General features: G+C 37.8%; 1 protein-coding gene across 1 annotated transcript in view; it reads right to left on the reverse strand.

The window, feature by feature from the left end:
- GRIN3A (glutamate ionotropic receptor NMDA type subunit 3A) overlaps positions 1-15143 on the reverse strand; it is a 215892-nt gene that overhangs the window by 146429 nt on the left and 54320 nt on the right. The gene's annotated exons all lie outside the window — the stretch shown is intronic.

Consider the following 15143-nt stretch of genomic DNA (forward strand, 5'->3'; position numbering starts at 1 on the left):
AATAAATGAATTTAAAAAAAAAAAAAACAACGTAAAACAACTAAGAGCCCAAGTAAGAGAGGCAACTCTTGTTGGGTTACTCTTTTTTTCCTCTTTTTGCTGATGTAAATTCTGCAGGTAAATCCTACATTGCATTTTGGAACATCCTAGATATGACTGTGTATCGAAAACATCACATTCTTAGCATTTCCATTGCTTTCCAAAATTGAGCTTATGATCTGTATGTAGGGTAATAACGTCAATGTTGACATTTTACGTTTGGTCATATGGATGTCACCATGATGAAATATGGTAAAACTACATTGGCTGATAGCTTACAGCATCCTAGTTTCAACTAGTGTCATTAGGCTCTGCTATTCAGACAACTTTTGGTTTCAGCAAGCCAGAAAAATTCAGTTAGATGCCTTCTGTTTCTCCCTGTTTGGGGCTATTAAGGGTGCAGTCATCACAGCAACTTTTCTACTGCAACTTTTGCTGGGTAGCTCCTTTACTAACAAAATCTTTCAGATCCCACTCTTGACATGATCTAATTGGTGAAAGGATAAAAAAACCCCCACAGAAGTTCTGCAAGATTTGGGCCACTGAAAAAAAATATATTTTATGGGGAAAAAGTCTGGAAACATTGAAAATAAGGTCTGGGTTAATCTGCATTTCTCTCTGTGAAAGATGGCAAGAAGATCCTGGAGTATCACTTCCCTGCCCATACCTGCATTAGCTCTGGCAAACAACCATCATTAGAAGCAACTGCCAGAACTGCCAGTTGGCCACCCTGGGACACTGCAGATAGAATGGATTCACCTTCTGGCTCATGGATGTCCCTACTACTGTACTCAGTGTGATGAGCAGCTAAAGCTGCATTGCCCTTGCTTGACTTTGCTCAGAGTTTCCTTAAACATTGCTGGATATTGATCATAACTCTCCTCTACTGGAAGAGTCCTCTGATGCTTTATTATGGAATAAAGGTGACTTTGAAGGCTACGTTAGTGGGTCATAATCTCTGATAGCTGGAACAGTTTCAAGTACAGGCTGGCAATGTGCTGCCTAGTGCAAAGAGGCTCATCACTAGAAGAGTGGCTACCACCTCATGGATCCTTTTGGACCACAGTAACTCCTAGATACCACTTACTATGGCATGGGCCATTGGGCTCTGCAACGTTGGAGTGCCCACATTGATGAAATAATAGTTTCTAAAAATATTGAAGGAAGATGATCATGGAGAAACATAGCTATTCTTGTCTACCACTCCTATATACACTTGTAATTTAGAACACCTTCCTCTATGCTCAATATAACCTCTGTAATTCTAATACCATTTTAAACTAGTTAATAACCCAAAGTACAGAAAATTTCAGAAAGAATGTGGTTTTATTTATGGTTAAGTGCAAGCATTTTTAAAAAATCAGATCTGGCTAGTGAAGTCAATTAGTAGAGGCTCTTAGGGATGCCCAATTAAACGAACAGATAAGAATGACTAATAAGAATAAATGTTCGCCTTGAAATTGTATTTATATTTAATCTTCTTAGCAGACTCCTAAAGGTATGGGTTTGGTCTAATGCTTTTTGGATCAAGCAAAAATAATAAATTAGTGGAGTTCAAATCAATGAGGTTTTATTCATGTAATTATTTTTCTATCAGATTTCCAATTGTCACCACTTTTATGAATGTGCCAGCTTAGAGTTTGAAATACATAAGGAAGGGAATTTCAGGTATAGTTTGACTTGTACTCTGGACTTTAAGGAGTAGATTTTAAGGAAATCAGATAAAGATGAGTAGAACCCCAATGTTTTGAACCTCTAAAAGGGATTTTTTTCCCCACAGGGATGAGAATTTCTAAATATTATGACATTATCATGAGTTATTGTATTTGGAAGGAAAAGGATGACTGCCTAAAGAAACCAATCTGACTTCATTGTAGGTAGCTCATTGATTTATAAGTTAAGATTTTGAAGGGTATGTAAAAGAGACAGAAGTGAGGACAGGCGACTGAAGAGTCCAAAGATTTGCATGGTCTTTTAAGAACTGCTTTAGTAAAACTAAAGTCCAGAGTAACCTTAAGAGCTAGATGATCACTAAGAGAAGAAAAAGACCTTAGTAAAAGCTATCCTTAGGAGGAAGATAAAGATAAGAAAAATACTTTTTAAAGTTGAGCTCTTATTTTGACTTAGGCTCTTGGGTTACAAAGACAAAAGAATGAAATGGTTCTGGGTTCTTAAAAAGTATGCAAACTGAGCATAAATTCTGGAAGTTTGTACCAAATAGGTTTATGGAGATGATTTTATAGGGCAGACCACCTCTTTACAATTATACAACTGACCAAATGGTTAAAATAATATAAGATGCTTTAATGCCTAATGTTTACTGGCTTTTAAAAATTATTTGATTATTAGATATAACTATTTGATATAATTAGATATTAGATATAATAGATATAATTATTTGATTGTTAGATATAAATAAAAATGTAGCTTCAAACGTTCTCCTCGAGCACATTGTCTCACCCGTATGGCAAAATCAAATAAGAATTTTATAACAATATTGGTAAGGGGATAACTTTGTTTTATGACTGATTGGATAGTAACATCAATCAAAGCACAAGGGGAGATACATATTTACCTAAAGCTTTCACCAGTGATTTGAAGAATGCTGTGTAGCGTATCCAAATAAGTAAAGGTTTCTTTATGAATGATAATGTCCTCCAAAGGTTCCTATTGACCAACAGCATTGTGTTGATTGCATCAAATCTTGACCCTCAAAACTTAAAAGTTTCTTCCATATAAGTCATGTGAAAAATACTAATTTAGCAATTCACACTGGTAAAACAAAGTGGATGAATAAGGAACATTGTCATTTTCGAGATTACGCATGTTACCGGTCAGAGAGAGTGGGGCAGGCAGAATCAGCCTGGAAGCCACTAGCATCATGGCTTAGTGACTAGAGAGTTGGCCTTGGAATTAGGAACACCTGGGATGAAGTCCTGCCTCTAACACATGCTGGTGGTATGACCCTAGGTAAATCACTTAATGCCTGAGTCTGATCTGCATTGGTAGAGGCAATTCTTCATGAATACTTCCTTATACTGATGAAATTACATTTTTGACCATTGTATGTATGTATAAACATATACAGATATGTATATATATATATGTGTATGTGTGTGTATTTATATGCAAGAGCATATACACATACATATCTATACATCTGTTCATACAGCGTATACACATACCTACATAATACATATGTTGGACACATACTGCAGCTGTACAATAAACTGGGCCAAAGGTTGAATAGGAAGATAGGTTTGATCTGTTTTTTATTTGCAAAACTGAGCAGAAGGGAACATTGAGTTTGTTTGTATTTGGGAAGCTGCTTGGTGTTCTCATTGGTCATAAGACACTTATTCTTATTGAAAAGTCCATTTCTTTAACTTAAAAAAAGCAACATTGCCAGTGTCTTTTATTAAAAGAACGATTTGGTTTAAGTCATTCCAATGCCAATATGAATAATACCCTCAACCATTAACTCCTTTGAGATAAAGAGAAAAGTGTCAGGTTTCATCACTTCTGCTTTAGAAAGGAAGCATGACGAGTCAGGTTGGACAGGGTGTAGATTTTATGATTCTATGACTATGTTACCAAAAATAGAAATTACAGCAAGAAGGAATGACAGAACCAGAAAAAATCCATTTCCACAAGCTTTTCTTTTGTTTTAAGTGAATATTAGCCTCAAATATGATACTTAAGAGAGAAATTCTCAGGAGGATATTTTATTTTTATAGTTCTGAAACAGTGACTAGGGATTCCAGTGGAATGAGGGTTTGGCATGTCTAATAAAAAAGATATTGGTGAAGTAAAAAAAGGAAAAAATAGAGGAAACAAGCACTTCTTAAGTATTTATTATGTGCCAGGCATTGTGCGCTAAGCACTTTTACCAATATCTCACTGTGAGGTAGGAGCTCTTACTATGTCCATTTTATAGTTGAGCAAACAGAGGTAGATAGAAATTAAGTGACTTGCCCAGGAACACACACCTACTAAGTGTCTGAAGCTGAATTTGGACCCAGGTCTTCTTGACTCCAGGTGCAGCATTCTGTTCACCTAACTGCCTTTAGACAGAACGAAAAGTCCCATATACACCAAGTAATCCATAGCACTGCCTTCTGTATTAGCAAGAAACTGGAAACAAAAGTAAATGCCCATCCATTAGAGAATGAATAAACATTATCTCTTTAAGATTAATATTCTTTCCATGATACTTCAGCACCTGCCTATGAATCCTAGAACACATATATTTTTTAAAGCTGAAATGTTTCTTTCATGTTGAAATTAATTTATCTAAGAAGTATGAGTTTATGAACATGGACAATTAAAGGTCCAAGTCCTTTCCTTCCCTACTCCCAATCAGTAAGTGGATTAAGATACAAGGAATTACAACATGTACAAGTTAAAAAGACTTCCTAAAATGATTGATAATGAGTAAAATCTAAATTACAAGTGGCCTTGAGGATAATGGAAGGCAGAGGAGGGGGAACCCTTACAACTGGTTGTTGTAAAGCAGACTGAAGCCTTTTTCCAATAATAACTTGCTTTTGAGAGGTGACATAAAAGACATAATCAAGGACAAAGAGAAAGAGGGACAATTATGTTGTGTCAATGCAAAATAAAATATAGACAGTTTGAGAGTTATATTGGAACCTTCCGGCTATTAAAAGAAACAGAGGAAGTCTAGCACATTGGGGTAAAACTCTGAGAAGGTTTTATAGAAGAATGTTGATGAGAAACCCTCTAGGCAGGAAGGCATGAATGACTGGCTTCTGATCTGTTGAGAAAGCATTCATACTAAGGAGATTCTAGTCCATCTAAGGATGTACTGCTACACATACTTGTCTTTCGGAAATTTCCAATTTTTATTCCCAGTTCTGCCCTCTCTGGTCAAACGGAACAAGTTTATGCTGGTAGACATACTTTAGTCACATGTACCTGGATTTCATTATGACATCTGACACAATCAAATATATCTCTGAGGAGAAAGGTGATCCAGATAATAGAATACCTGGTAGATTTGGAGCTAGTTGAAAGAGTTAACAGGGATAACAATATGGCGGCCAAAATAGTGAATGTGACTTTGGATTACATTAAGAGAGGATAGCTTTTAGGAATGACAGTTGATCCCCAATTGATAAATGGTCAAAGGATTGAACAGGCAGTTTTCAGAGGAAGAAATTAAAGCTATCTATAAGTCATATGAAAAAATGCTCCAAATCGCTATTGATTAGAGAGATGCAAATCAAAACAACTCTGAGGTACCACATCTCACCTATCAGATTGGCTAACATGGCAAAACAGGAAGATGATAAATGTTGGAGAAGATGTGGGAGAGTTGGAACACTAATTCATTATTGGTGGAGCTGTGAGCTGAGCCAACCATTCTGGAGAGCAATTTGGAACTATGCCCAAAGGGCTACAAAAATGTTCATATCCTTTGACCCAGCAATATCACTTCTAGGACTGTATCGCAAACAGATCCCAAAAATGGGAAAGGGTGTCACGTGTGCAAAAATATTTATAGCAGTTCTCTTTGTGGTGGCCAAGAACTGGAAATCAAGGGGATACTCATCAATTGGGGAATGGCTGAACAAGTTGAGGTATATGAATGTAAAGGAATACTATTGTTCCATATGAAATGATGAACAGGAAGACTTCAGAGAGGTCTGGAAAGACTTACATGATCTGATGCTGAGTGAAAAGAGCAGAAGCAGGACAACTTTGTACACGGCAACAACCACAGTGTGGGAGGAATTTTTCTGGTAGACTTAGCGTTTCACAGCAATGCAAGGACCTAAACAATTCCTAGTGGTCTCTTGAGGCAAAATGCCTTTCATATCCAGAAAAAGAACTATGGCATTGGATCACAGAATAAAGCAGACCATTTTCTCTTGTGTTTTGTTTTGTTCTATGGTTTCTCCTTTTCATTTTAATTCTATGCAACATGACTAAGATGAAAATGTATTTAATAGGAATGTATGCGTAGAACCTACATAAGGTTGCACACCATCTCAGGGAGGGAGGGGGGAGGGAAGGGGGCAAAAGGAAGAGGGAGGGGGGAAAATCCAAGATATATGGAAGTGATTACAGAAAACTGAAAACAAACAAAATAAAAAAATTAAAAAAAGTCAGACATGACAACAACAAGAACAATAACAAAAAAGGAAAGACAGCTGATAGTCTCCCTTTACTTGGTTGTGGTTATACCACATCTGGAGTGCTGTGTTTGGTTCTCGGGGGAGAGGAAGGGGAGGGATGCTTGCGATTTCATCATTAGAGCAAAATTCCTGGTAAGAAAACTGTCTCTACCAGTACACATCAGCAAGTGCTCTATAAATTAGTCTTAGACAGTTGCCTAGGAACACTGAATAGTTAAGTGACTTGCCCAGGGTCATACAATATTTGGCTGATGCAGGATTGAAATTTGTCTCCTTAATTCCAAGGCCAGTTCTCTATCCTCTATGCCATGCTGCCTCTTTAGGTACCATGTTTTAAGAAGGCCATTAGATTGTAAGCTTCTTGAAAGTTGAGATTATTAAATTATTTTCCATTTGTATCATTTGTGCCTGGAACATATTAGGGGCTTAATAAATTCTTGCTGATTGATTGGTATTGGTGAGATAGTGTCCAGATGAAGATAATTAGAATCATGAAAGGCCTTGTATTCATGCATTATGACATCATTTGAAGGAACTGGAGATGTTTACTCTAGAGAAGAGAAAATTTAAGGGATAAAATGATAGCTGTCATATGAATTATTATATGAAAGAGGGATTAAACTTGTTCTTTTTGGCCATAGAAAGCAGAACTAGAAATGGAAATTTCAAAAAGACAAACATAGGCTGGATGCAAAAAGAAATTACCTAACAATTAGAGCTGAAATAAAGCAGAATGGGCTGCCATGGGGAAGTAGTGGGCTTGTTGTCATGGAGATCTTCAAGTTGGGGAGATACGTTTTTCAGACACAGGTTGGATTAATCTGTTTCTAAGGTCCCTTTCAACTTTGAAAATTTTGTGCTTTTATGAACTACTATACCAAAAGGATAGAATTATTGCTTTAATAGATGAGGAGTTTAGATTGCAGTGCATGCCAAAAAAAAAAAAGAGCTGGAGTTTTGAGTGGATTGTCATTGAGGCAGCCAATAGACAGTTGCCTGGGAACACTGAATAGTGAAGTGACTTGGCTGCCAATATGGCAGCCAAAAGGTACAGGTGGATCCTAGGCTGCCTTAATGAAATCACAATATGCCAAATGATGAGCATTTGCTTCTAGAGAATCATGGTAGAGTGGAAGGAATGCTTGTATTGGAGGCATAAAACCTGAGTTCAGGTCCTTATTTTGCAATTTGCTGCCTTGGGCAAATTACTTAACATCTTTGGGCCAAATTTTCTCATGATAAAATGAAGGGGTGAGAGTAGATGATCTCTGAGGTCCCTCCTATAACTCTATAAGATCTACTCTCCTCAGTCTTAGCATATCTAGAATATTGTCTTTAGTTTTGGGTTCCACACTGTTGGAAGGGCATTGCATTGAAAAGCTGGAGCATGTCTTGAGGTGTGACCAAGACAGTGAAATGATGCATGACCATTCTGTAAAGGCTGAAGGAAATGGGGACATTTAGTCTAGAAGAAAGAGAATGTAGGGGGACATGATGGTTATCTTCACATATTTGAGTGATTTTCATGAGAGGTTAAATTTGTTCTGCTGGAGTCCAGAAAGAAAAGTCAGGTCTGAGATGCTGAAGTTACAGGGAAGTAGATTTTCACTCCTATTTAGAAAAACACTATGAATATTTTCCACAAAAAGAGCTGCCTTAAAAGGTTGTAAATTCCCTATGACTCAAAGTATTCAAATAGAAGCTGATGAAGCAACTGGAAAAAATATAGGTGAGTTTCATGCTCAGGGTAAGAGTTGAACAAAATACTTGTCACTCCTTTATCTACAGCATTCAATGGCTTTCTGTTGCCTAATGTATAAAGTATAAGTTTTCAGTTCTAGCATTCAAGATCAACTATAGTCTGGCTACAATCATCTTGTCAAGTCTTATCTCATCCTCCACCTCTTCATGTATTCTGCATTTAACTAAATTTACCATGTTAAGGTCTTTCTCCATTCTGCCCTCTCCCACATCCATTCCTTTGTCCCTCTAGTTCTCCATGCTTGTAACAGATTTTTCTCACTTTCTTCTTGAAGTTCCTCTTTTCTTCAAAGCTAAACTCAGGTGCCAAGTCTTCTGTGAAGTCATTGCCGAGCCCTCCCAGGTAAACTATTCATTTAGTACTCCAATTTCTCATAGCATCTTGCCTGAACCTTCCTTTCATTCATTTCATCCTCCCAATGTTTCTTCCCTCTTTCCCCCCCAAAAAAGATTTTCCAGCGCAGTGAACATAGTAGGTGTTAGTAAGTATGTTTAGTGGAATTTAATAAATTTTTGGTCCTTTCAAACTTCAGAATTCAATCACTTTCTATTCATTTCCCACTTCAATGATAAATTAGAATTAGAGCCTGAGTAATAAAGCAATTGTCCAAGGTTGTCTAAGGACAGGTTCAAGAGAACTAAACAGAAGCAGCCAATATGCAGTGACCCTCCTTTTGATTTCCTTTGAATTTGACGTGTGTGGATGTGCTTGCCTAGTCTCCTGCCCTGGGGAACAGTTTTAGCGAGCATGATGTTTTGTATGGAGGTATACAGCTCCAGAGCCTCATACACAGGCATCAGCCTAAGTAGCATCAGCTAAAGTCAGCCCTTGGCTAGATGGGAAGAGCTTCCCTTAAATAGCCCACTGCACCTGCTGACAGTGCCATCCGAAGTTCATACTTAGGGCTTCTTTAAAACAGGGGCTTCCAGGGACCACTGTGGTCTGCTTTCTGTCTGTTTCTGTGTTTCTCTTTCTCTTCTTCCCTCCAAATACTTGTGTGTGTGTGACCATAACTGCCTACACATTATCAGAGAGAAATGAAAATTGTACCTTTGTTTACTATAGAATCTCTTGAACAATGTATATGTGAACAAGGTGTGAGGTTTTTTCCCCCTTTCAAAGTGGTCCTCTGTGTATTTGATGCCAGATCCCTTGGGCATCCATATGAGAAATAGACCAAAGCCTTTGTTTAGGAAGCAGCAGTAAGGATCGCCAAAGTCACCCTACATTAATGGTGCAGTAGATACTTGGGCTAGGCCTTGAAAAGGAAGCAGGTCACCTAGAAGATTGCAGAAAGACATGACTCCTTAGCAGAGACACACAGAGTTAGTAGGCTGCAGGTGATTTTGGGTAGTGGCCTATGTAACTATGTGGTATCTATAGAGAAGCACATATGCCTAGGGGCTGCCACAATATGGAGATGTGGAGGGAGCATTGGGCAAAAACTTGAGGAGAAGGGATTTGGAACCTTAGTGAGAGAAGGTAGGAAATGAGTGGAGTGTCCAGTCTCACTTTGGCCTGGCAGTGAGCACATCAGGAAAGCTTACACTGAGAAAAAACTATGACATTCTTTTCATTGGTATTTTGAGTTATGTGAACTGTGTACATAGGTCGAGAGGGAAGATGGGAGAAACCAAAGGGGAGTATTGCTAAATGACCTTTGGAAAGGGAAGGAACGTTTTCCTCCTGATTATCACTGGACTAAATACAAGGGTGGGGAACTTATGGCCTGAGGCTACATGTGGCCTTCTAGGTCCTTGGGTGTGGCCTTTTGACTGAGTCTAAGTTTTACAGAACAAATCCTTTTATTAAGGGGATTTGTTCTGTGAAGTTTGGATTCAGTCAAAGGGACACACTTGAGGACTTAGAGGGCTACACATGGCCTCAAGGCTGCAAGTTCCCCACTCCTGGCGCTAGAATATAACTCCTTCTAAAGGTTTTTTTTTTAGTTACTTAATAAACATTTGTCCTAGCTTCAAAGTCTTGTTAGTCTCCGAGCTTACAGGGGACATAAGACAATTTCTGATGCTTCCAAGGAAAATCCTGAGTCATATGACTTAGATTATCCTTGAGAGAAGTCCCCAAGGTAAACCTAGATGATTATGTTTGGAGTTAGAGCCCAAATGATAAATAGGTGTCACATTAAATATATATATCTTTGAAAAAAATTATTTCTGACAAACGGTGGAAGGAGATAGCTAGCTAGCTAGATAGATAGATGAGAGAGAATGAGAGAGGGAAACAGACAAAAGGAGGGAAATTGTGAAAGATTCCAGATTCTCACTGTCTACTATATGACTAGTGCCCTAAATTAAATTCATAAACAAAGAGGAGAGAAAAAAAGAGGAGGAACCAAAACAAGCAAACAAACCCAAAACAGCTTCTTAGAGAAGGGAAAGGAAAGGATTAAGAACTGAGCACGTAGAGGGAAAAACTCCTAATGTGGAAAAATTTTTCTTAAGCACTAACACTGTGCCAGGCACTGCACTAACAAATGTAATAGATTAAAGTATCTTGAAGTTGTCAGACACATAGAGTAACATTAAATTCTAGAACCATTCAAGAAACAAGTACAAATTGAATATAAGACCAATCAAATAAAGGGATAAAAATCTCTTATAGAAACTGAAGAGGTATCTGGCATCTCTAGAGAGATCTGACATCTGCAATGAGGAATTGATCATCAGTAAAAACAATACAGGACAAATCCATAGCAAAGATTAACTACATGGGGAAAGTAGTGGAAATTTGAATCAAGGTGGAAATCAGTGGGAAAAAAATGATCAGACCGGTAGTTACATTGGCAGAAAGGGCAGACTATATGCATCTAAGTGAGAAAAAAGACAACTCATTTAGAAAAAGGTTTGAAAACTTTGTAAGAAAAGATGATGAAACTAAAAGACTGAGCTTGGTGAGCTAATTCAAAATAATAAGGTATCTGAAAAATTCAACAAAAGAGCATAACCACCATTTTTTAAGGGAAGTGTTCAAGAAAACAGAGAGAGAGAAAGAGAGAGAGAGAGAGAGAAGAGATGAATAGATTGATTAAATTCATTGAACAACATCAGAGAGAAAGATCAGATTTCACTCACCTAGACGCATTGTTGTCAAAACATTTCCAAGCCTTTTTATGAGAAAAAGAAAAACTCAAGTGTTTGCCATGGAAATTAGTCCAGGAATCAATCTCAAGGTAATTCCTAATCACTGCAGCCTGAGTGGGAACATTTGATATGCAAATTAACCAGTGAATTTCAAGGTGACACTGAGTCTTTCAAAAAGGCTTGAGCCTGGACCATGGCATCCTCTCCTGGGCCAGTAGCAACTGTGACAACTTTAACCCCAGCGTGTACTGCAATTCCACTGCTTAGGCAGGGATAGAGGGTAAATAGTGCTGGTAAATATTTCTGTGGCTCAGTCTCTTTTGTAAAATGAGGGAATTTGACTAGGGGTGGGGAACCTGGGACCTCGAGGCCACATGTGGCCTTCTTGGTCCTTGGGTGTGGCCTTTTGACCGAGTCCAAGTTTTACGGAAGAAATCTTTGAATTCAGGGGATTTATTCTGTGAAGTTATTTAACAACATTTAATATCCAGTCCAATTCTAACTCTATGATCTTATGCCCTAAGTAAAGAGGATCTTGGTTTCTTCTCTCTCCCCTGTGCCTCTGAAAAGCTCAGTTTGTTGGAGGAAAGAAAAAAAAACCCCATAGAAATATAGAAACACAGGTATATATGTACACATACATGTGTATACACACATATGTGGGTATGTATAAATATATACACATACATGTACACACATGTATGGTAGCTGGGTGGTGCAATGGATAGAGTGCTGGGCTAGAGTCTCATCTTGGTGAGTTCAAATCCAGCCTTAGATATTTATTAGCTATATGACCCTGGGAAAGTCACTTAACCCTATTTGCCTCAGTTTCCTCATCTATAAAATGAGCTGGAGAAGGAAATGGCAAACCACTCCAGTATCATTGCCAAGAAAATGCCAAACGGGGTCACAAAGAGTCAGATATGACTGAAAAATGACTGAACATGTGTTTGTGTGTATATGTCTATCTTTGCATACTTATGCATCCAGATTTTAGACTTCTAGAAACTTTATCCAGACCATAGTCTGGAACCAAATAATAAATGACAAAGACTCAGAGCAGATAGGAAAATAGATGGCATAAAATGACACATTTTATTATTAGAGAGATAGAATGCCCTCAGATCTGAGTTGTGGACCTAAAATTGTATTTAAGATAATAGCTTAAGACATAATAAGTTTAGTTACCTGGTTTTGTCATTCAGAATCCAAGTTTTCCAGACTGTTTATGCTAAGCATAACCTTACTAATGCTAAATTATCTTAAATTAGGTAATAGTCTGGTATTGAATGTTTTTAGCATCAATATAATTGTATGACTTTCAAGTGCAGACTAATTTGTACTAAGCTTACAAAGTCTTAGTGAGTTAGTTTCATTCAAGTCCTTAGGGGTCTGCATTAATGAAACTCTAACCCTAACTCTTAGACTGGGAGTTCCACAAAAAGTATGAAATGCACATTTCTTTGTATATCTTTGCCTAACGAAAATTACTTAGCTTATAAGTTAATGATTGTTTAGATCTAAAAGTCAATGATTTCATTGAAGCCTTGAAAGGGGGTAATTCCACCAGCACATTTCATGTATATGTGACATCCAATGATGTTAACAATCCAGAGTTCAATGTGACATCTCTTGGCACAGCTCACTATCTACAGGTCTGTTCTCCTTTGGACAAAGAAATGGAGACAGCCTCATGCCATTGGGGAATGCTTAAGATTGTTGTTACAGGCCCATGACTTCTAGCCAAAGACTAGCCAACCTCCTAAAACACAGAATTGAGTGAAATAAATAATAATGCGAAATCATTCAAGAAGTCTTGAGTTAGAGCGTTTTAGATCTGATAGTTTTATGGTTGATTATCTTGAAATATCCTGTTTTTATCGTGCTCCCAAGAGAATTTTAGAGTATGTTTCCTGAAGTTCAGCTCGGTGAGTTTGAAATCCATGCTAGCACTAAGTCTATCCGCACACTCCTACGAAGTCCTTTGAGCTAAGCTGGAGAGAGCAGCGCCATGTTCCACAAATGGATAACGCAGCAACTATTGCTGTCCAAATTTAGTTTATCAATGCTAGTGAACATTGCCTCTTGTGACTCCCCATGTCTCGAGGCCACAATGATTTGCAGAAGGACCTACAGTCATTTAAAACTCAGGTCACACACTAACACAAAGTACTTTAAAACAGAAATAAAAGTTAGACTTTATTCAGTTAGAAAGGCCTAACAGCCCTTTTGTGCAGATTTTGTCCAGGATGTTATACTTGCCCCAGTTTTATGCCTCAGTCCATACCCACCTGATATCATTTCAACTGCTTGATAATTTTTAACTGTAGAGACCTCTGTGCCTCATCCTTCACGGTTTTGAGGGTGACAAGATTGGGGGGAGGCAGCACAGAGTCTTCGAATGCCAACTACCCATTATACAAAATGAAAAACAAACACTAGCCTTTTTGATATGTGAACACTGCCTCAACTACCAGCTAGGACAGAATTATGATTTTCATCTTAAGTCAATAACACCTTACATAATGTCTTCTGCAAGCCAGTGACAGAGTAAGTGTATGCTCTTTCCACTGGGAGACATTTTCTCAATATATGTTATTTTTGACTTATGTAATCTATAAGTAAGTATGATTTGTAATCAATAAATCAATGTTTTATTTGCTGTGAAAGATAGTAATTTGTTGGTTTAAGTCAGACCTTCCGTTCCACATGTCAATGCCTGAAATTATGTGAGGTTCCCTCATAAAATGCAAGGTGTGTGAAATTCAATTATACTTGTGGAAATTCAAACCTTTTCACTTGCACTTCAGTGAAAGAAGATCATTTAACTTGAGAACTAAGGAATGATTATTCTTGAAAACTGAAGTAAAAACTAGTGGGTGACTCTAAATTTTTATACCCTGAGCAAATATTTGTGTATTTGGTCTTTAACGTGTACACATATACTCCTACTCAGTTCTCTTAAAACAGTAGTCAACCATTCCATAAATACTCACACCAGGAGTAAGCAGGTTGTTATGGGGATGTATAGGGATGTCCTGTGTACCCTTAAGTACAGGATAGAGAATAGTACTGGCAGAGAATTAGGTTTCTAGAGAATACATATTGGATCCCTACACCGTTCACTGACACCGAGTAAAGGGAATACATCATTCTTTGTTCTAATTGAAAGTATTTTCTTTCATTCTTTTCTGGCAGCCATGCAGAATGTTGCCATATGGAGGAATCTTCCCTTCTAAGACCAGTATGACAGGGCAACCATTGAGTAATTAATGAAAGAGTGCTGAAATCTCAGTCAGGAAAATGAAGGTTTGGATCCCGTGTCTGACACTAGTTCCTGTGACTAGAGGCAAATGACTTACCCTCTGGGAGCCCAGGCTTTCTCATCCATTTGTTGGAAAGAACCATTTTTGGCCTGTTTTGTATTTGTAATACTTTAGAAAAGTCCCCGGCACATATTAGCTGACTAATAAATGTTTGTTGACCTGACTTGACTTGTTGCAGGGCTCACATGAGATAAGGAATCCTGGATCTGTCATTTGCTACCTATGTGACCTTGATCAGATCAGCTAATTTTTTCTGAGTTTATTTCCCAATCTGTACAATGAGTGGGTTGGACTGAATGACCTCTCATGTTCCTTCCAGATCTGAAACTATGGTCCTACCTATGTAAAGTCATTTATTGGTGGCTCTACAAATATTGTCAATAGTTACTTATTTATATTTTTGTTAAGATTATATTGGTACAGCTACCCTGGGGAGGTAGAGGTAATGGGGGAGAAGAGAACTGAACAAGTTCCTTACCAAGGGAGGCAGAAAATAAAGTACATTCATTTAGTACCATTTGGGGGCTTTACTCTATATTCTCATTTTTGCAGTGTGATGGCCAGTCCCTGAGACATATCTAAGCCATTGTAGAACATACAAGAGATGAAAGATGAGTAGAGAGTCAGTAGGACTGGTAAACTCCACATCCATTTTTGTGTTTAAAACTACTCAGATTGAGAGGGATGTTTTTGAAAGTAAAAGGTGATGGGATTTGTGTTTAATCAACACAACTATTGCCTTATAAAAGAGAGA

The sequence above is a fragment of the Notamacropus eugenii genome, chromosome 1 (genome assembly GCF_028372415.1).
Source record: "Notamacropus eugenii isolate mMacEug1 chromosome 1, mMacEug1.pri_v2, whole genome shotgun sequence".
Taxonomy (NCBI): Eukaryota; Metazoa; Chordata; class Mammalia; order Diprotodontia; family Macropodidae; genus Notamacropus; species Notamacropus eugenii.